General features: G+C 49.1%; 1 protein-coding gene across 1 annotated transcript in view; it reads right to left on the bottom strand.

Annotated features, from left to right (window-relative positions):
- LOC147109588 (transmembrane protein 121) overlaps nucleotides 1–8263 on the bottom strand; it is a 179782-nt gene extending 171519 nt beyond the window's left edge. The window contains exon 1 of the mRNA XM_086003645.1: nucleotides 7842–8263. The gene's annotated coding sequence lies outside the window, so the exon portion shown is untranslated. The remainder of the gene's footprint in view (nucleotides 1–7841) is intronic.
- Nucleotides 8264–21734: the final 13471 nt, after the last annotated feature.

Genomic DNA, 21734 nt, shown 5'->3' with positions numbered 1-21734 from the left:
AGCAATGTCCTGGGGCTGTGATGATTGACCTCCAACAACCACAACCACCTTCGTTTGTATGACTCCAGCCAGTGGAGAGTTTTCCCGCTGATTCCCATTGACTTCAGTTTTACTAGGGCTCCTTGATGCCACACTCGCTCAAATACTGCCTTGATGTCAAGGGCAGTCACTCTCATCTCACCTCTGGAATTTAGCTCTTTTGTCCATGTTTGGACCAAGGCTGTAATGAGGTCTGGAGTTGAGTGGTCCTTGTGGAACCCAAACTGAGCATTGGTGAGTAAGTGCTGCTTGATAGCACTGTCACTGACACCTTCCATTACATTGCTGATGATTGAAAGTAGACTGATTAGGCGGTAATTGGTCGGATTGGATTTGTTTTGCTTTTTGTGTACAGGACATACCTGGGCAGTTTTCCACATTGTCGGGTAGGTGCCAGTGTTGTAGCTGTACTGGAACAGCTTGGCTAGAGGCGCGGCTAGTTCTGGAGCACAAGTCTTCATCACGACAGCCAGGATGTTGTCGGGGCCCATAGCCTTTGCTGTATCCAGTGCACTCAGCCATTTCTTGATATCACGTGGAGTGAATCAAATTGGCTGAAGACTGGCTTCTGTGATGTTGGGGATCTCAGAAAGGGGCCAATATGGATCATCCACGCGGCACTTCTGGCTGAAGATGGTTGCAAATGCTTCAGCCTTGTCTATTGCACTCACGTGCTGGGCTCCGCCATCATTGAGGATGGGGATATTCATGGAGCCTCCTCCTCCCGTTAGTTGTTTAATGGTCCACCACCAGTCATGACTGGATGTGGCAGGACTGCAGAGCTTTGATCTGATCCGTTGATTGTGGGATTGCTTAGCTCTGTCTATAGCATGCTGCTTCCACTGTTTGGCATGCATGTAGTCCTGTGTTGCAGCTTCCCCAGGTTGGCACCTCAATTTTAGGTACGCCTGGTTCTACTCCTGGCATGCTCTTCTGCACTCCTTATTGAACCAGGGTTCGTCCCCTGGCTTGATGATAATGGTAGAGTGAGGGATATGCTGGGCCATGAGATTACAGATTGTGGTAGAATACAATTCTGCTTCTGATGGCCCACAGCGCCTCATGGATGCCCAGTTTTGAACTTCTAGATCTGTTCTGAATCTATCCATTTAGCATGGTGGTAGTGCCACATAACACGATGGAGGGTGTCCTCAGTGTGAAGACGGGACTTCGTCTCCACAATGACTGTGCGGTGGTCACTGCTGCCAGTGCTGTCATGGACAGATGCATCTGCAACAGGTAGATTGGTGAGGACGAGATCAAGTAGGTTTTTCCCCTTGTTTTGGTTCTCTCACCACCTGCTGCAGGCCCAGACTGGCAGCTATGTCCTTCAGGACTCGGCCAGCTCAGTCAGTAGGGGTGCTACTGAGCCACTCTTGGTGATGGACATTGAAGTCCCCCACCCAGAGTACATTCTGTGCCCTTGCTACTCTCAGTGCTTCTTCCAAGTGGTGTTCAACATGGAGGAGTACTGATTCATCAGCTGAGGGAGGGCGGTAGGTGGTAATCAGCAGGAGGTTTCCTTGCCCATGCTTGACCTGAAGCCATGAGACTTCACAGGGTCCGGAGTCAATGTTGAAGACTCCCTGGGCCACTCCCTCCTGACTGTATTGATAGAGATTGATTGTTGTGATTAGTCAACAACGCCAGTATCGTCGTATCATGTGATTACCAGGTTGGTAAAAGGTGAACTAGATGGACCATGGTCTTTTGTTATCTGGCAATTCCTATGCTGCTAAAAGAGACTGTTCTAACATGCAAAACCAACAGCCCCACCCCACTCTCATTTTCACACCTGCCAGAGAGGTCACAGTTAACCCAACAATGTCTTTAAAGGGCCATTTTAACTGAATCATCAAAAAGAAAGCAAGCTAATACCGGGAGAAGCGCTGGGTTTTCTTCAGTCATGACCATTTTTCTGAGGCACAGGAAGGGGAATAATGTTAGCTGCTCTGTTTGTGGTAGAATTTACCACAAATTTGCTGTAATTTACAGTACATCAAAAGACAAGAGGCCTTCTGCATTAAAATCCCCTTTGGTGAGGAGGGGCTGTCCATTTTAAAAAGTCACTTTTTAAAGAGGAAATTACAGCATTGGGGCCTCTTCAAAAGAGGGAGGCTCACCAGCAGGACCCATTTAAAACAGGCAGTCGTGCCATTAGGACCCCTTAAAGTGGGTCTTGCCATCAATACCCCTTCTGAAAACTAACGAGCTATGCAAAAGGATGATTAATGCAAAATTCCTTTGTTGACATCATTCAGAAATGTTCCATGCTATGCTGAATTATCAAGCAGTTTAAATTACATTATTGACTAAATGTTGTCAGAATTATGGTCTTAATCGCTATTGATATTAATCCAGCTCCCTCACACTGTCACTCAGTAACCCCTCCCCCAGCACCCTGTGTTACTGACTATCTCTACTGATGTTAATCCAGCTCCCCCACACTGTCACTCAGTAACCCCTCCCCCAGCACCCTGTGTTACTGACTGTATCTCCAATTATGTTAATCCAGCTCCCTCACACTGTCACTCAGTAACCCCTCCCGCAGCACCCTGTGTTACTGACTGTATCTCTACTGATGTTAATCCCGCTCCCCCACACTGTCACTCAGTAACCTCTCCCCCAGCACCCTGTGTTACTGACTGTATCTGTACTGACGTTAATCCAGCTTCCTCACACTGTCACTCAGTTACCCCTCCCCAGCACCGTGTTACTGATTGTATCTCTACTGATGTTAATTCAGCTCCCGCATACTGTCACTCAGTAACCTCTCCCCCAGCACCCTGTGTTACTGACTGTATCTCCAATTATGTTAATCCAGCTCCCTCACACTGTCACTCAGTAACCCCTCCCACAGCACCCTGTGTTACTGACTGTATCTCTATTGATGTTAATCCAGCCCCCTCACACTGTCACTCAGTAACCCCTCCCCCAGCACCCTGTGTTGCTGACTGTATCTCTACTGATGTTAATCCAGCTCCCTCACACTGTCACTCAGTTACCCCTTCCCCAGCACCGTGTTACTGACTGTATCTCTACTGATGTTAATTCAGCTCCCGCATACTGTCACTCAGTAACCTCTCCCCCTGCACCCTGTGTTACTGACTGTATCTCCAATGAAGTTAATTCAGCTCCCTCACACTGTCACTCAGTAACCCCTCCCCCAGCACCCTATGTTACTGATTGTATCTCTACTGATGTTAATCCAGCTCCCTCACACTGTCACTCAGTAACCCCTCCCCCAGCACCCTGTGTTACTGACTGTATCTCTACTGATGTTAATCCAGCTCCCTCACACTGTCACTCAGTAACCCCTCTCCCCAGCACCCTGTGTTACTGACTGTATCTCTACTGATGTTAATCCAGCTCCCTCACACTGTCACTCAGTAACCCCTCCCCCAGCACCCTGTGTTACTGACTGTATCTCTACTGATGTTAATCCAGCTCCCTCACACTGTCACTCAGTAACCCCTCCCCCAGCACCCTATGTTACTGATTGTATCTCTACTGATGTTAATCCAGCTCCCTCACACTGTCACTCAGTAACCCTCTCCCCCAGCACCCTGTGTTACTGACTGTATCTCTACTGATGTTAATTCAGCTCCCTCACACTGTCACTCAGTAACCCCTCCCCCAGCACCCTGTGTTACTGACTGTATCTCTACTGATGTTAATCCAGCTCCCTCACACTGTCACTCAGTAACCCCTCCCCCAGCACCCTGTGTTACTGACTGTATCTCTACTGATGTTAATCCAGCTCCCTCACACTGTCACTCAGTAACCCCTCCCCCAGCACCCTGTGTTACTGACTGTATCTCTACTGATGCTAATTCAGCTCCCTCACACTGTCACTCAGTAACCTCTCCCCCAGCACCCTGTGTTACTGACTGTATCTCTACTGATGTTAATCCAGCTCCCTCACACAGCCACTCAGTAACCCCTCCCCCAGCACCCTGTGTTACTGACTATCTCTACTGACGTTAATCCAGCTCCCTCACACTGTCACTCAGTAACCCCTCCCCCAGCACCCTGTGTTACTGACTATCTCTACTGATGTTAATCCAGCTCCCTCACACTGTCACTCAGTAACCCCTCTCCCCAGCACCCTGTGTTACTGACTGTATCTCTACTGATGTTAATCCAGCTCCCTCACACTGTCACTCAGTAACCCCTCCCCCAGCACCCTGTGTTACTGACTGTATCTCTACTGATGTTAATCCAGCTCCCTCACACTGTCACTCAGTAACCCCTCTCCCCAGCACCCTGTGTTACTGACTGTATCTCTACTGATGCTAATCCAGCTCCCTCACACTGTCACTCAGTAACCCCTCCCCCAACACCCTGTGCTACTGACTGTATCTCTACTGATGTTAATCCAGCTCCCTCACACTGTCACTCAGTAACCCCTCCCCCAGCATCCTGTGTTACTGACTGTATCTCTACTGATGTTAATCCAGCTCCCACACACTGTCACTCAGTAACCCCTCCCCCAGCACCCTGTGTTACTGACTGTATCTCTACTGATGTTAATCCAGCTCCCACACAGTCACTCAGTAACCCCTCCCCCAGCACCCTGTGTTACTGACTGTATCTCTACTGATGTTAATCCAGCTCCCTCACACTGTCACTGAGTAACCCCTCTCCCCAGCACCCTGTGTTACTGACTGTATCTCTACTGATGTTAATCCAGCTCCCTCACACTGTCGCTCAGTAACATCTCCCCCAGCACCCTGTGTTACTGACTGTATCTGTACTGACGTTAACCCAGCTCCCTCACACTGTCACTCAGTAACCCCTTCCTCAGCACCCTGTGTTACTGATTGTATCTCCAATGAAGTTAATCCAGCTCCCTCACACCGTCACTCAGTAACCCCTCCCCCAGCACCCTATTGTGGCGACACGCCACCACTGGACATAATCCACTCACGGCGGCACGGACAGTTTAAGCAGACGCCCCCAGCCGGGGGCCTTTTCCTCCAGCAACTTGTTTCCCGCAGGGACAGGCTGCTGGGAGCACTTGCTGTCTGGGGAGTATTTAAGTGGTTGCGCGGGCTTTTCCAGTCTCTCTTTGCCATGAGGTTGATTAAAGCAGTTGTGTTTCACCAACTCTGGTCTCGACTCCCACGTTTGCCGCGGTATCTCAACGCTATGTTACTGATTGTATCTCTACTGATGTTAATCCAGCTCCCTCACACAGCCATGCAGTAACCCCTCCCCCAGCACCCTGTGTTACTGACTGTATCTCTACTGATGTTAATCCAGCTCCCTCACACTGTCACTCAGTAACCCCTCCCCCAACACCCTGTGTTACTGACTGTATCTCTACTGATGTTAATCCAGCTCCCTCACACTGTCACTCAGTAACCCCACCCCCAACACCCTGTGTTACTGACTGGATCTCTACTGATGTTAATCCAGCTCCCTCACACTGTCACTCAGTAACCCCTCCCCCAGCACCCTGTGTTACTGACTGTATCTCTACTGATGTTAATCCAGCTCCCTCACACTGTCACTCAGTAACCCCTCCCCCAACACCCTGTGTTACTGACTGTATCTCTACTGATGTTAATCCAGCTCCCTCACACTGTCACTCAGTAAACCCTCCTGACCATTTCCTATTGATATCCAAACGCATTGAGTATTTTATCCCGATTGAAGGGTCCTGAAAGGATAATGAAAAATGTTGATTCCAAGAGTTTATTCACTGATCTCGGGAGTGTTTTACAATCAAGTACAGCACATACTTTGTAAATCTGTATATTTAGAAGTCAGCTTGCAACAAATATATTTGAGACAATTTGGATTTTTTTCTATATATCACTAAACGTACCTTGTGGTAGATTTATTTTTGTACTGCAGCCTTCTCTGAAAGCTGACTGTATCTGTAAAATGACCTGCTTCCATCGGCACACTGAATTAACATTGACTGCCACAATCCATTCACACACTCCTCTTCATCAAATTCAATATATATTAATTATGATGACACACAAAAAGGTAAAAAAAATTGCAACTGCAGATCTTATTTTAATTCCCTTCAGGGAGTGTCATTGAAAACTCTGATACCACGTTGTGCGGTGGAATGGGCACTTAATTAAAATCTCAGGCACTCTCCGTATCGAGGAGCCTCTGGTGTTACAGAGTGAGTCAGTAATTGACTATTTAATGAACAGCAAGCAGCCTGAGCATCATCCAACACACACTCAGCACCACAGTATAGCACACCGCTAACTTCCCTTCCTGGGCATCAGTGCAGGGCTAACAAATGGCTTGGTTGCGATAACCCCATCGACCCTCACCCCTTCTCTCTCTCACACACACACCCTCAACATGTGATACAAGTGTATTTTTCGTTGAAATGTCTTCGCGTTGAGTTTATTTACTGTAGATCATTCATTAGTGAAAATTGAAAACACTAGCACCCCCCACCACCCAACTCTTGGTTACCGTAAACCACAAAGCAGGTGGTGACGATTTAGTGGAGAGCTTGCTGCTGATTGGGAACTATTCCAGCGTGTGATGTTAGATTTTTATTGACAATTATATATATTTATTTATTCTCACCCCCCAGGGTCTGGTACTGGCTCATTGCTGCCACCTACTGTTAACTTAAACCACCTGCTTCAACTTTTATTTTTTTATATTGTATTGACTTTTTAAACAAAAACAAAGATTTCAGGTGACGCTTCTGGTTGCAGAGGAAGCTTTCAGTGAAAGGCCTGAACACGCTCACTTATCTTGAAAGCTCCAATGGGCTGACCACAAAGCACCTGCCCTGTGTTCAGGTCTACCCTTTCAGGGGTCCATTAGTTGAGATATCCCCCCGGTAACTTTTGACAGCTCGCTCTTTGTAATCCCCCGCCCGGGTCCCTCACAGAGCCGGCGCTGTGTGTCCGGCCCGGGGAGTGAGCTTGTCCAGCAGGCTCAGAAGCGCCATGTCCGTCACATGGACTCGGCATTTCAAAGCGCTTTCTGTCGCCGGGCTTGGCAAACGAAGGGGGAAAAACTTTGCCGCGCGCTTTTTCACGTCAAATTGGTGCTTTTCTCAGCTCGGGAGCAATCATAGAGGTGGTGAGGGGGCTCTTTCCCCTCTCCAAACCTGGAAATTGCCCCCCTACCCACTGCAAGTGGTTGCACCTCCGCTTTGTGTAAATATATCTATCAAAATATCTGAAGCGGACAGGATTGTTGGAACAACAACAAGTTGTGAATTTCGTTAAAAGGGGGTGGGGGTGTGGAATCTGAATCCGTCACCCCCTCCATAAAGACAGAGTGGATGTGACTCGCACAGCTCCAGCACAAACTGAAAGCCAAGCACGGGGGCTCATCTCTTCCAGCCTCTCTTCAAAGGTTCCGTGTAACCGCAGCACAGCATTCAAATAAAGTTCAAACGCTTCTAAACATCTCAAAACAAGACAGGCCCGGTTATCTGACAACTGTGCCCCCCTCCCCACCGGCCTCGCCTGTCCAGAACACCCCTGGAGGCTCCATTCATCAATCCTTGCAGATCTCAATACTCAGGAACCTGTCTACTTTCAAAGAACAGAAATCCTCGATTCAAAATATATATAAAACTCCAACAGAATGCTGAAATCAAACCCCGACAATAGGACTGAAATAAGGATGAGAGTGTCTGGTATGATACAATTAGTCAGAGCACAAATACAACTAAGGAAGGAGAAGGACATTATGCATCTTTTTTTTTAAATCACTTGTCTTTGTCATTTCCAGCCCGGCCTCTGCTGCTATGCAACCCCTCAAGTTAAGCTGATTCAAGTAAAATTGCACGTTTGCCTTACCCGGTGCTTGTTTTTTTTTTCCTCGGGACTCAGTACACTGGCGTATCTTCCCAATTGCTCACTGCTCGCGATGAAAAGCTATTTGTAATCTTCCCTCCCCGAGAGAAAGGAACCTGATTAGATAGATTTCTTGTGTAGTGGATCGTGACATTGAGAAAGTGCCAGGAATCCCGAGCCTGGTGTTATTTTTCTCCCTCACACCAGAGCGACCCTTCTCAAATCAAGCCTCTCTCTCTCTGCATCACTGCTGACAAGCCTTGGTTCCTGCTTCCCACTACCGAATAACACTGAACGAGCTAGGAGCTGACTCTGTGCCGTTCAGTGTGCATAATTTATCAGCAATTTGCTTATGTATGAAAGACTGTCACACTGTCCTGCACTGGCTAAGATCAGTGTTCTGCCTACAACCCTCCCTCTCTGTCTCCTCTCTCTCTCCCTTCCCCCTCTGCACAATCTGTAGCTTTCACTGAACGCAGTCTCTTGTGCAGTCATTTGCAAGATGAATGTCAACAGTACGCTCGCCCAATGTTCCTCCCACGATGCCCTGGAGGTCAGGGGGAAGAGAGTTAAAATTAGGCATGTGGATTCCTTGTCGCTGACGTGGAACAGAGAAGTTTTTTGTAGATTGATTCATGATAAACGGGCCCAGTCTCTTCTCCATCCTATTAGCATTAACAGTGCGGGAACAGGAGGAAAAATTAACTGGGTCCGTGGAATTAATGATGCAGCGGGGAGGAGGGGGAGAGTTTACTTCACTTCTACCAGCTTCTAGAAAGGTTTATTCATAGAGAATAATTGCAACTTGCTGCTTTACATAACATCAATAGCCCACTATTTATACTGACAGACTTAATGGAACGGTGATCAGAAGTAAGAGGCTACAGGCTGGTAAAAGTGCTGACGTTTATTCTTGAAGGGTCATTTACCTCAGGTTTGTGTGGTCAGTAGATTCACAGCAAGTTTAACGTTGGTACTGTTCACACTTGTGAGCAATAGTTTGGCAACAGATCCTGACGTGTTACCAGGGCTTAATCAATCTGTGGCTGAAACCAGTTCAGAGTTGGTCCTTGTGCGTAGGTATCGGGGGACAGGGCCAATTTGGTGCACTCTCTCACACACAGTTAAAAACAGAAATAAATGAGCAATAAAACAACAACGTATACAATTCAATGTCTTTATTTTTCTCTTTCAGTCTTTACTTGAATTCTCATGAAGATGCTATCAGTGGGGTACGGTTCCACGGGATCAGCAAGCCGCAGTGCCTCATTCTAAAGGCCCTTCTTCGTGTCTGGATGGTGGTTGGCAGCAGGCTATTCAACTGGGGAAGAAGCAATCACGCAGATTTTCAAATTTCTCGGCCTGCCCCAACCCTCCCCGCGCTCCGAGTTGCCACAGCAAAATTCCTCTCGCTGCTCCCTCTCACTCAGATGATCTTCCGAGTTGCTCCAGGAATGGTACAGATGCCTGGCCAAAATATTGAAATGACCCCCGACTCCTTGTTTTTGGATGGAATCAGGGTCAAAGGCAATGGGCGGGTGGACTCTCCGCTTCCCCTCCCCCACCTCCCCAAGAGCCAGCCCCTCAAGGCCTCCTCAGGGATCTGCGCCCCTACTGTTTTAGTTATGCTGGGAGTATTCAGAACTAAATATCTCTGATTTAAACAGTGAAGCAATGGTCACAATCGATCCTATTCTTAAGAATGCTTCTTTATTACAGTAAAGAGCGTAGCTAGCAAATTGGACTTTGTTTCCATTTCGGCAATACCATTCCCCTCTGTCCGCTCAGTCCCTGGGACTCAAGTGCAGACACCAACCTCATATATATTCGCACATATATCACCTGGATCTGTATTAGTTCCCACAAACCTGCTGAAATGTTGCTGAAAGTTGCACATAATCTCTGCACCATCTCTACAATGTCTACACAAAACCCTCCCTCTTGAGCATCAACAACAACATGTATTTATAAAACGCCTTTAACATAGTAAAATGTCCCAAGGCGCCTCACAGGAGTGTCATAAGACGAAAAATTGTCACCGAGCCACATAAGAAATTAGGGCAGATGAAAGAGGTAGGTTTTAAGGAGCATCTTAAAAGAGGTAGAGAGACAGAGAGGCTTAGGGAGGGAGTCCCAGAGTTTAGGGCCTAGGCAACAGAAGGCACAGCCACCGATGGCTGAGCGATTATAATCAGGGTGCTCAAGAGGACAGATTTAGAGGAGCGCAGATATCTCGGGGGGTTGAGGGGCTGGAGGAGATTACAGAGATAGGGAGGGACGAGGGCATGGAGGGATTTGAAAACAAGAATGAGAATTTTGAAATCGAGGCATTGCTTAACCGGGAGCCAATGTAGGTCAGTGAGCACAGGGGTGATGGGTGAATGGGACTTGGTGCGAGTTAGGACATGGGCAGCCGAGTTTTGGATGACCTCAAGTTTACGTAGGGTGGAATGTGGGAGGCCAGCCAGGAGTTGGAATAGTCAAGTCTAGACGTAACAAAGGCATGGATGAGGGTTTCAGCAGCGGATGAGCTGAGGCAAGGGCAGAGACGGGCGATGTTATGGAGGTGGAAGTAGGCGGTCTTTGATATGCTGTGGATATGTGGTCAGAAACTCATTTCAGGGTCAAATATAACACCATGGTTGCAAACAGTCTGGTTCAGCCTCAGACAGATGCTAGGGAGAGGGATGGAGTCAGGGAATAGGGAACAGAGTTCGTGGCAGGGGCCGAATACAAAAGCTTTGGTCATCCCAATACTTAATTGGAGAACATTTTTGCTCATCCAGAATTGTATGTTGGACAAGCAGTCTGACAATTTAGACACCGTGGAGGGGTCAAGAGAAGAGGTAGTGAGGTAGAGCTGGGTGTCGTCAGCGTACATGTGGAAACTGATGCTGTGTTTTTGGATGATGTCACCAAGAGGCAACATGTAGATGAGAAATAGGAGGGGGCCAAGGATAGATCCTTGGGGGACACCAGAGATATTGATGCGGGAGTGGGAAGAGAAGCCGTGGTTCAGGTGATTCCCTGGCTATGATTAGATAGATAAGAATGGAACCAGGCAAGTGCAGTCCCACCCAATTGGACGACAGTGAAGAGGCTTTGGAGTGGTCAACCGTGTCAACGGCTGCAGACAAGTTGAGAAGGACAAGGGGGAATAGTTTACTCAAACTAACCAATTCCATTGAAAGCTTGGCTCAATTCACTGCAGTGTTAATAATCAGTTATTACTGACTAAAGTAGGCCAACTTGTTGGTTCAGTCTACTCATCGATCATTCCTTGCTCCGGGTATTGGACTCCCAGTGCTCCTGGCTATGCTAGGCCTAGGTGTCTGCTCCTTATTACTGCAATCATTAAGCCTAACAAGGCTTTATTGTGGCCTATGCTTATCAGTTTGTGTGCGTGGGAAAAAGAGCATGTTAATTAATAGGTTTAATTTTTACAGATTTTCTGATTAACATAAATCAACAACAACTTGCATTTATATAATGTTGTGGCGGAGCCACCAAAGGACTCAGAGCAGTTGTACATAATTCCTTTAACAGCAATGTAGTTACTGTCTGTGCCTGTACCTTTAATTACACTGTTTGACTGTACAATACCTAGTTACCTTTACAGCACGGTTTCAACGTAATGACATCATGCCGTTAGTCACGTGATGTCCCAATGGCGGGAAGAACATGATGACGTCATGACGTCAGTCTTCTGACCAGAGGATCAGTCCTCGTGGAGCCCTCAAGGAGAGTAGACCTGTTATTGATGTGTTCCAGCAGTTTCCAGTTTAAACTCGTTTGGTTTCATTAAAGTTCATTATTTTAATTGCCTGAGTCGAACTCAGTCTTTTTGATAGGAACCTCCGTTCCTACATTGGTGACCCCGACTTCTACGAACGATTTTCATGGAAGATTCGACATGGACATGAACGCCGTCATGCTGAAACTGCCACAGTTCTGGGAGCAACAACCAGACGCCTGGTTCATCCAGGCTGAAGCCCAGTTCGCCATTCGGAACGTCATCGCGGATCAGACCCGTTATTATTACGTGGTCTCCGCCCTCGACAGCGCAACTGCATCACGGATCATCAGCCTCATCGATAGTCCTCCTACTGACAGCAAGAATGATGCAATTAAGGCGCGGTTGCTTCAGGTTTTCGGGCTATCAAAGTCGGAGCGCGCTCGCCGGCTCATCACGCTGCCCGGCCTCGGGGACTCCAAACCGTCCGAGCTCATGAGCCAAATGCTCACGCTCTTGGGTGCTGAACCGGAATGTTTCCTCTTCCGGGAGCTTTTCCTATATCAACTGCCTGAACAGGTTCAGGCTGCCCTAGCCAGATCCGACATTACAGACTGCGCCAAGCTTGCGGCCGAAGCCGATAAGATTTTCACAGTTACCCAGTAGTGCTGCGCGGCCACGAGGTGCCCATCACCCACAGACACGGTTCCAGCTTCCCCTACAGCGGGCTGGTCCTCCTACCACACCAGTTTTGGCGCAAAAGCACGATGCTGCCGTTCCCCCTGCAGTTTTGCGCCAAAAAAAACCAAGAAGGTGTAGGCGGAGTCCCTGGCGACGGATGACCAAATCTAATGGGCGTTCCGCGGTGGCGATGGCTGTCGGTTCTACGGGGAAACTCCTCTATATCACCGATTCCCTCTCGGTCTTTGTGACACCGGGGCGCAGGGTAGCATTCTACCTACGTCGAAGCTCGACATGCAGACCGGGAACCTCGGTTTTTCCCTCATAGCGGCTAATGGCGCAGCTATTCGAACGTTCTGAAAGCAGCGAGTCGAAGTCTGTTTTGGCGGTCAGCACTTCTTTTGGGAATTCGTCACGGCCGCAGTCTCACAGGCTATCCTAGGGGCGGATTTTCTGTGTGCCAACAGCCTACTAGTCGATGTCCGGCACCGCCGGCTGATCAACGTGGCTATCTTCCACTTAATTTTGTGCTTCCACGGTACCTCCATGGCGCGCTCCATCGCCTGTGCTTTCCTTCCTCCAGAGGACTTCACGCGGCTCCTCGGGGAGTTTCCGGAGCTGACAAGGCCCACCTTCTCCTCTTCAGCAACAAAACATGGTGTTGAACATCACATCACCACTACTGGCTCCCTGGTTTATGCGCGGGCTAGAAGGCTCGAACCCGGCAAGCTCGCAGCTGCGAAGGCGGAGTTCACCACGATGGAGCGGCTCGGGATCATTAGGCGATCGAAGAGTCCCTGGTCCTCGCCTCTCCACATCGTGCCGAAATCAGGCGGCGGTTGGCGGCCATGCGGTGACTACCGATGCCTCAATGACGCCACTACTCCGGATCGGTACCCGATCCCGCATATCCAGGACTTTTCGGCCCACTTGGCGGGAAATTCTATCTTCTCTAAAATCGACCTCGTCCATGGATATCATCAGGTTCCAGTGCACCCACAAGATGTCCCGAAAACCGCAGTCATCACCCCTTTTGGCCTCTTTGAGTTCCTGCGGATGCCGTTTGGCTTAAAGAACGCAGCACAGGCGTTCCAGCGTTTAATGGACTCCGTTCTCCGAGACCTGCGTTTCATTTTCATCTACCTTGACGACATACTCATCGCCAGTGCCAGCAAGGAGGAGCACATCTCCCATTTGCGTTCCCTCTTTACGCACCTCAGCCAACACGGTTTAATCATCAACCCGGCCAAGTGCCAGTTCGGCCTGCAACAAATCGACTTCCTGGGACATCGCATAACATCGGATGGCACCGTCCCTTTGTCGACGAAGGTTGAGGTGGTTACTTCTTTCCCGCGGCCATCGACAGTCAAGGCCTTGCAGGAGTTCCTGGAGATGGTCAACTTCTACCACCGTTTCGACCCCAAGGTGGCTCAACTCATGCAACCCTTGTTCGGGGCCCTCAAGGGCAAGTCCGGTAAAGATCCAATCAGATGGACAGCTGAAATGGTCCAGGCATTCGGCGACACCAAGAACGCTTTGGTCAACGCAACCATGCTGGCGCACCCACTTCCAGGTGCTACTATCGCCCTTACCACCGACGCGTCAGACTACGCCATCGGTGCAATGCAAGAACAGTGGGTCAACAGCACGTGGCAACCGCTGGCGTTTTTCAGCCGTCAATTACGAAAGAATGAAAAAAAGTACAGCACCTTCGATAGGGAGCTACTGGCACTTTTCCTAGCCATTCACCATTTCTGGTTTTTATTGGAGGGGCGCCCCTTCACGGCTTTTGTCGACCACAAACCCCTTACGTTCGCCATGGCCAAGACCGCCGAACTGTGGTCCGCTCGTCAACAACGTCACTTGACGTTCATTTCCGAATTTACCACGGACATTCAACATGTGTCTGGTAAGGACAACCTGGTGGCAGATTGCCTCTCCCGTGCGACGGTCCATGCAGTGCACCTGGGAATCGACTACACCCTCATGGCTGCAGATCAGGCCTCGGACTCGGAGGTCCAATCATATAGAACCGTTCCCTCTAGCTTCCAAGCGGCCGACGTCGTCTTCCAGGCCGCAGGTGCCACGCTCCTTTGCGACGTTTCCATGGGATTTCCTCGACCTATCGTGCCAGTCGCATGGCGCCGGAGGGTTTTTGATGCCATGCACGGTTGTTGCACCCGGGGATGAAGGCTTCGCAATGGCTTATGTCGGCCAAGTTCGTCTGGAAATGTATACACATCGATGTCCGTGACTGGGCTAATACCTGCGTCGTATGCCAGAAGGCCAAAGTTCAGCGTCATGTCAAGGCTCCAGTGGCTGCGTTCACTGTTCCGGAGCGTCGTTTCGATCACGTGCATGTGGACCTCGTGGGGCCGCTTCCGCCTTCTCAGGGTTATATTCATCTCCTCGCCATAGTGGACCGCACCACTAGGTGGCCAGAGGCAATTCCTTTGGTTTCCACCACGTCGGCAGACATCGCTAGAGCTTTCATCTCCTGTTGGGTTGCCCGTTTCGGGGTACCGGCGGACATCTCTTCTGACCGCGGGCCACAATTTTCCTCGGATCTTTGGAACGCTGTGGCTCAGGGGCTCGGTACCAAACTTCATCGCACCACCGCCTATCATCCGCAGGCAAACGGCCTTTGTGAGCAATTCCACAGGTCGCTTAAAGCCTCTCTTCGGGCCAGTCTTCAAGGTGCAGGATGGGTGGACAGACTCCCATGGGTTCTGTTGGGTCTTCGTACGGCGTCCAAAGACGACCTTCAATCGTCTTCGGCTGAACTCGTCTATGGCCAGCCGCTCCGTGTACCAGGAGATTTCCTCCCTTCTCCCACAGAGCCATGGTCCACCTCCCGGCAACTCGTTCACCACCAAGAGGTGGCCAGATGCTTTGCTCTGATACCTACGTCCAATCACGGTTTGCAGAACTCCTACGTGCCACCGGGACTGAAGAATGCGGAGTATGTCTTCATCCGCCACGACGCTCACCGGGATCCGCTCAAGCCCCCTTACACTGGTCCTTTCTGCGTCATCGAACCAGGAGACAAATCCTTTTCAGTCGACGTCGGAGGGAAGCCGGATCACATCTCGGTGGACCGCTTGAAGCCGGCTCACCTGGACCTGGGCCACCCTGTCGTAGTCACTCAACCACCCAAACGTGGCCGACCGCCCGTTGCCGCCGCAACAGATCAACCAAAACCGCCTGCCAACTCGACTGCGCTCGCCGCGCCTGCTCAACCGCAACCGACTGCCAACTCGACCACCGGTCGTCAATTTCCTCTACCAGGGTATCGAAGTCAATCAGACAGGCTCATCAGGCCTCCTCCTCGCCTCACCTTTTCTGTTAAAGACAATTCTGGGGGGGCGCATGTGGCGGAGCCACCAAAGGACTCAAAGTGGTTGTACATAATTCCTTTAACAGCAATGTAGTTACTGTCTGTGCCTGTACCTTTAATTACACTGTTTGACTGTACAATGCCTAGTTACCTTTACACCACGGTTTCAACGTGATGACGTCATGCCGTTAGTCACGTGATGCCCCAATGGCGGGAAGAACGTGATGACGTCATGACGTCAGTCTTCTGACCAGAGGATCTGTCCTCGTGGAGCCCTCAAGGATAGTAGACCAGTTATTGATGTGTTCTAGCAGTTTCCAGTTTAAACTCGTTTGGTTTCATTAACGTTCATTATTTTAATTGCCTGAGTCGAACTCAGTCTTTTTGATAGGAACCTCCGTTCCTACAATGTCTTTAACATAGAAATGTGTTTGAAGGCAATTCACACAGGCTTGAAGAGAAAATAATGGACACTGAGCCAAAGAAGGAGGTATTCGGATTGCCAAGAAGCTTGGCCAATGGAGTGGGTTTTAAGGAGGAGAGGGTGGTGGTGAGGCGAAAGTGTTTAGGTGGCAATTTCAGAGTATGGGGCCTAAACAGCTGAAGGTTGAGCTGCCAGTGGTGGGGCTAAAGCAGGGAGAGGAGTTGGTGGTGCACCCTCCCCAAGCTGCTCATCAAGGGGATGCCTGCCATCTCTGCCATATGCATGGTCATCAAGCGAGGCCCTAAACGCCAACTCTCGAAAAGTAGCTTTTAAATCACCACATACACTGCATGTGGAACCAATCAACAAAATTAAATTAAACCAGGATTTGCCCCATTCCTCTGATGTCTAATCAACAAAAGCTGGCTGCCATTTTGAAATCAGCAGAATAAACCAGCAAGAGTCAGTGCCTTCAGGAGAGAAAGGGAATGGGATAGAAGAAAAGGATAGGAACATCGCAACAGGAGGAGGCCATTCAGCCCCTTGAGCCTGTTCCGCCATTCAATGAGATCATGGCTGATCTGTATCTAACTCCATCTACCCGCCTTAGTTCCGTATCCCTTAATACCCTTGCCCAACAAAAATCTATCAATCTCAGTTTTTAAATTTTCAACTGACCCCCAGCCTCAACAGCTTTTTGGGGAAAGAGTTCCAGATTTCAACCACCCTTTGTGTGAAGAAGTGCTTCCTGATTTCCCTCCTGAATGACCTGGCTCTAATTTTAATGTTATGCCCCCTTGTCAGCTCCCACATTTGAGGAAATAGCTTCTCGCTACCTACCCTATCAACTCCTTTTAATCAACTTAAACACCTCAATTAGATCACCCCTCAATCTTTCATACTCGAGGGAATACAAGCTATGCAACCTGGCCTCATAATTTAACCCTTTAAGCCCCGGTAAAATTGTGGGAGCTGTTCCACAGACTAGTCAAGCAACAGCCTGACATCGTCATACTCACATAATCATACCTTTCAGCCAATGACCCAGGTTCCTCCATCACAATCCCTGGTTATGTCCTGTCCCGCCGGCTGGTCAGGCCCACCAGAGGTGGCGGCACAGTGGTATATAGTAAGGAGGGAGTGGCCCTGAGAGTCCTCAACATTGACTCTGGACCCCATGAAGTCTCATGGCTTCAGGTCAAGCGTGGGCAAAGAAACCTCCTGCTGATTACCACCGACCATCCTCCCTCATTGAGAAACACTGAGGGCAGAAAAGGCATAGAATGTACTCTGGGTGGGGGACTTCAATACCCATCACCAAGAGTGGCTCGGTAGCACCACTACTGACTGAGCTGGCCGAGTCCTGAAGGACATAACTGCCAGTCTGGGCCTGCGACAGGTGGTGAGAGAACCAACATGAGGGGAAAACCTACTTGACCTCGTCTTCACCAATCTACCTGTCGCAGATGCATCTGCCCATGACAGTATTGGTAACAGTGACCACCGCACAGTCCTTGTGGAGATGAAATCCCATCTTCGTGCTGAGGACACCCTCCATTGTGTTGTGTGGCACTACCACCGTGCTAAATGGGATAGATTCAGAACAGATCTAGCAGCTCAAAACTGGGCATCCATGAGGCACTGTGGGCCATCAGCAGCAGCAGAATTGTATTCCACCACAATCTGTAATCTCATGGCCCAGCATATCCCTCACTCTACCATTATCATCAAACCAGGAGACCAACTCTGGTTCAAAAAGGATTGTTGAAAAGTATGCCAGGAGCAGCACCAGGCGTACCTAAAAATGAGTTTCTAACCTGGGGAAGCTCCAACACAGGACTACATGCATGCTAAACAGCAGAGGCAGCATGCTATAGACAGGGCTAAGCGATCCCACAATCAATGGATCATATCAAAGCTCTGCAGTCCGGCCACAACCAGTCGTGAATGGTGGTGGACAATTAAACAACTAACGGGAGGAGGAGGCTCCATGAATATCTCCATCCTCAATGATGACAGCCCAGTACGCAAGTGCAAAAGACAAGGCTGAAGCGTTTGCAACCATCTTCAGCCAGAAGGGCCAAGTGGATGATTCATATCGGCCTCCTCCTGAGATCCCCACTATCACAGAAGCCGGTTTTCAGCCAATTGACATCAAGAAATGGCTGAGTGCACTGGATACAGCAAAGGCTATGGGCCCTGACAACATCCCGGCTATCGTACTGAAGACTTATGCTCCAGAACTAACCGTGCCTCTAGCCAAGCTGTTCCAGTACAGCTACAACACTGACATCTACCCGACAATGTGGAAAATTACCCAGGTATGTCCTGTCCACAAAAAGCAGGAAAAATCCAATCCGGCCAGTTACCGATCCAGCATTCTACAGTACTCTCAATCATCAGCTATCAAGTGGCACTTACTCACCAATAACCTGCTCACTGATGCTCAGTTTGGGTTCCACCAGGACAACTCAGCTCCAGACTTCATTACAGCTTTGGTCCAAATATGGACAAAAGAGCTGAATTCCAGAGGTGAGGTGAGAGTGTCTGCCCTTGACATCAAGGCAGCATTTGGCCAAATGTGGTATCAAGGAGCTCTAGTAAAACTAAAGTCAATGGGAATCAGGTGGAAAATGCTCCACTGGCTGGAGTCATATCTAGCACAAAGGAAGATGGTTGCGGTTGTTGGAGGTCAATCATCTCAGCCTCAGGACATTACTGCAGGAGTTCCTCAGGGCAGTGTCCTAAGCCCAACCATCTTCAGCTGCTTCATCAATGACCTTCCCTCTATCATAAGGTCAGAATTGGGGCTGTTTGCTGATGATTGCACAGTGTTCAGTGCCATTCGCAACTCCTCAGATAATGAAGCAGTCCATGCCTAAATGCAGCAGGACCTGGATGACATCCAGGCTTGGGCTGATAAGTGGCAAGTAACTTTTGCACCACACAAGTGCCAGGCAGTGACTATCTCCAACAAGCGAGAGTCTACCCACTGCCCCTTGACATTCAACAGCATTACCATCGCTGAATCCCCCACCAACAACATCCTGGGGGGTCACCATTGACCAGAAACTTAACTGGACCAGCCACATAAATACAGTGGCAACAAGAACAGGTCAGAGGCTGGGTATTCTGCGGCGAGTGTCTCACCTTCTGACTCCCCAAAGCCTTTCCACCATCTACAAGGCACAAGCCAGGAATGTGATGGAATACTTTCCACTTGCCTGGGTGAGTGCAGCTCCAACAACGCTCAAGAAACTTGATACCATTCAGGACAAAGCAGCCCGCTTGATTGGCACCCCATCCACCACCTTAAACATTCACTTCCTGTACCCCCAGCACACCGTGGCTGCAGTGTGTACCATCTACAAGATGCACTGGGCTTCTTCGGCAGCACCTCCCAAACCCGCGACCTCTACCACCTAGAAGGGCAAGGGCAGCAAACGCATGGGAACACCACCACCTGCAAGTTCCGCTCCAAGTCACACACCATCCTGACTTGGAAGTATATCACTGATCCTTCATCGTCGCTGGGTCAAAATCCTGGAACTCCCTCCCTAACAGCTCCGCCCCGACCGGTCGAACATAATGGCCCAGAAATTCGGGTCTCCACGGGTGAGTACGCATGGGGTACTCACCCGTAAGCCCAATGGAAGTGCCGGTTTCCTGCATGCACTGCGCATGTGTGGGAAACCAGCACTTCCGTTCCCCTGAACGAAGGGGTTCAGAGGTCGAACGCATGTGCGGGAGAGGCTGCGCGTGCGCATCGAACTTAGGTTTTTTTTCCAGGTTTTCCCGGGAGGGTAAGTCTCCAGAAGTTAGACATGTAAAAAGCAGGTGTAAGGCCTGCTTTTTACAAGGTAAGTGGTGAATTAATTAAAATTAAAACATTTTTTCCACAGGTTTATTATTTTTAAATAATTTAAAGCAAGGTAAGTTTATTTTTAGCCTCGTTAGAAAATAAAATTATTTTTTTCAAAAATTTAAATTATTGTTTAAAATAGTTATTTCATGTAATTTATAGTTTATTTAAAAAATGTGATTTAAAAAGAATTTATTTGAAGATTTAGTGCTGTTTTGGGGCCATAGCATTTATATGTTTTGACAGCTCTTCCTGTCAATCTTATGAATGGAGCATTCCCTGCTCCGATTGGCCCTCCATGGCCCACGTGATCCCAGGGGACGCTTCGAACTAACTGCGCCCCTGGGATACGCAAGCACTGCGTGCCGGCAACTGGAGCAGGCCCAGGATCGGAATCCCATGGGGGCCCACAGCTCAACGGCCGGCGCGCAAGGTAAGTGCAGGTCGGGGGCTTACACCCGCGGGAAGCCCCCGACCCGAATTTCTGGGCAATATGCAGATAGGGTGGCAGGAGGTTCGTGTGGAGCCTGTTTCTTTGCTGTAAATTCTATGTAATTCCATGTAAAACTGCCTATTTTAATGAATCTCCAGTAATTCTATAACTAATAAATGGCAAAAAAACCCACACCATTATTTGTTAATGCCCCTATGATTTTTCTCCCGGGTTTTGCTTGCAGCAGTGTCCTGGAGATTAATCTTTAATTCATAGAGACTCCAAGCCAATCCTGGAGTTCTGGTGACCTCCGACAGAGGTCAACTTTCTGACTTCGCTCTGCTGGTTGGGAGAACACATTGGAAATTGAGGCACACCCCATGCACTATCTTCCAAACATTAACAGTGCTGGAACCCAACGGGCCAAGCTCTCCTCACAAAGTCAGACAATTATCCTTTGGGTCGCTACGGAGCTACAGCTTTCAATGCCATTGACACATCATCAACAACAAATTGCATTTATGTAGTGCCTTTAACATAGTGAAACATCCCAAAGCACTTCAGAGGAGCGTTATCAGAGAAAAATGGACACCGAGCTGCATAAAGAAAGACTTGCATTTACATCGCGCCTTTCACAACCCCAGGACGTATGAAGTACTTTTGAAGTGTAGCCACTGTTATAATGTAGGAAACGCAACAGCCAATTTGTGCACAGCAAGGTCCCACACACAGCAATGTGATAATGACCAGATAATCTGTTTTAGTGATGTTTGTTAAAGTATTATTATTGGCCAGGATCTTGGGGAGATCTCCCCTGCTCTTCTTCCAAATAGTGCCATGGGATCTTTTACATCCACCTGAGAGAAAAGACGGGGCCTCATTTAACGTCTCATCCGAAGACGGCATCTCCGACAGCGCAGCACTCCCTCCTTTCTGCATTGGAAATGTCAGCCTGGATATAAGGCGACATTAGGAGCGGTGTTCAAAGGCTTGTTCAAAAAGGTAGGTTTTGAGGAACGTCTTAAAGGAGGAGAGAGAGGTCGTGAGGCGGAGAGGTTTAGGGAGGGAATTCCAGAACTTAGGCAGCTGAAGGCACGGCCGCCGATGGTGGGATGAAGGAAATTGGGGATGTACAAGAGGCCAGAATTGGAGGAGGGCAAAGATCTCGGAGGGTTATAGGGCTGGATGAGGTTACAGAGATAGGGAGGGGGGCGACACCAAGGAGGGAATTTGAAAACCAGGATGAAAATTTTAAAATTGAGGCATTGCCGGATGGGAGCCAGCGGAGGTCAGCGAGCATGGGTGAACGGGATTTGGTGAGAGTTAGGATACAGGCAGCAGAGTTTTGGACAAGTTCAAGCTTATGGAGGGTGGAAGGTGGGAGGCCGGCCAGGAGCGCGTTGGAATAGTCAAGTCTGGTAGGGAT

Source organism: Somniosus microcephalus, chromosome 12 (genome assembly GCF_052327205.1).
Source record: "Somniosus microcephalus isolate GS21.2 chromosome 12, FLI_Smic_1.0, whole genome shotgun sequence".
NCBI lineage: Eukaryota > Metazoa > Chordata > Chondrichthyes > Squaliformes > Somniosidae > Somniosus > Somniosus microcephalus.
The sequence above is the reverse complement of the archived record's forward strand: the minus strand, read 5'-3'. Positions and strand labels throughout refer to the sequence as shown.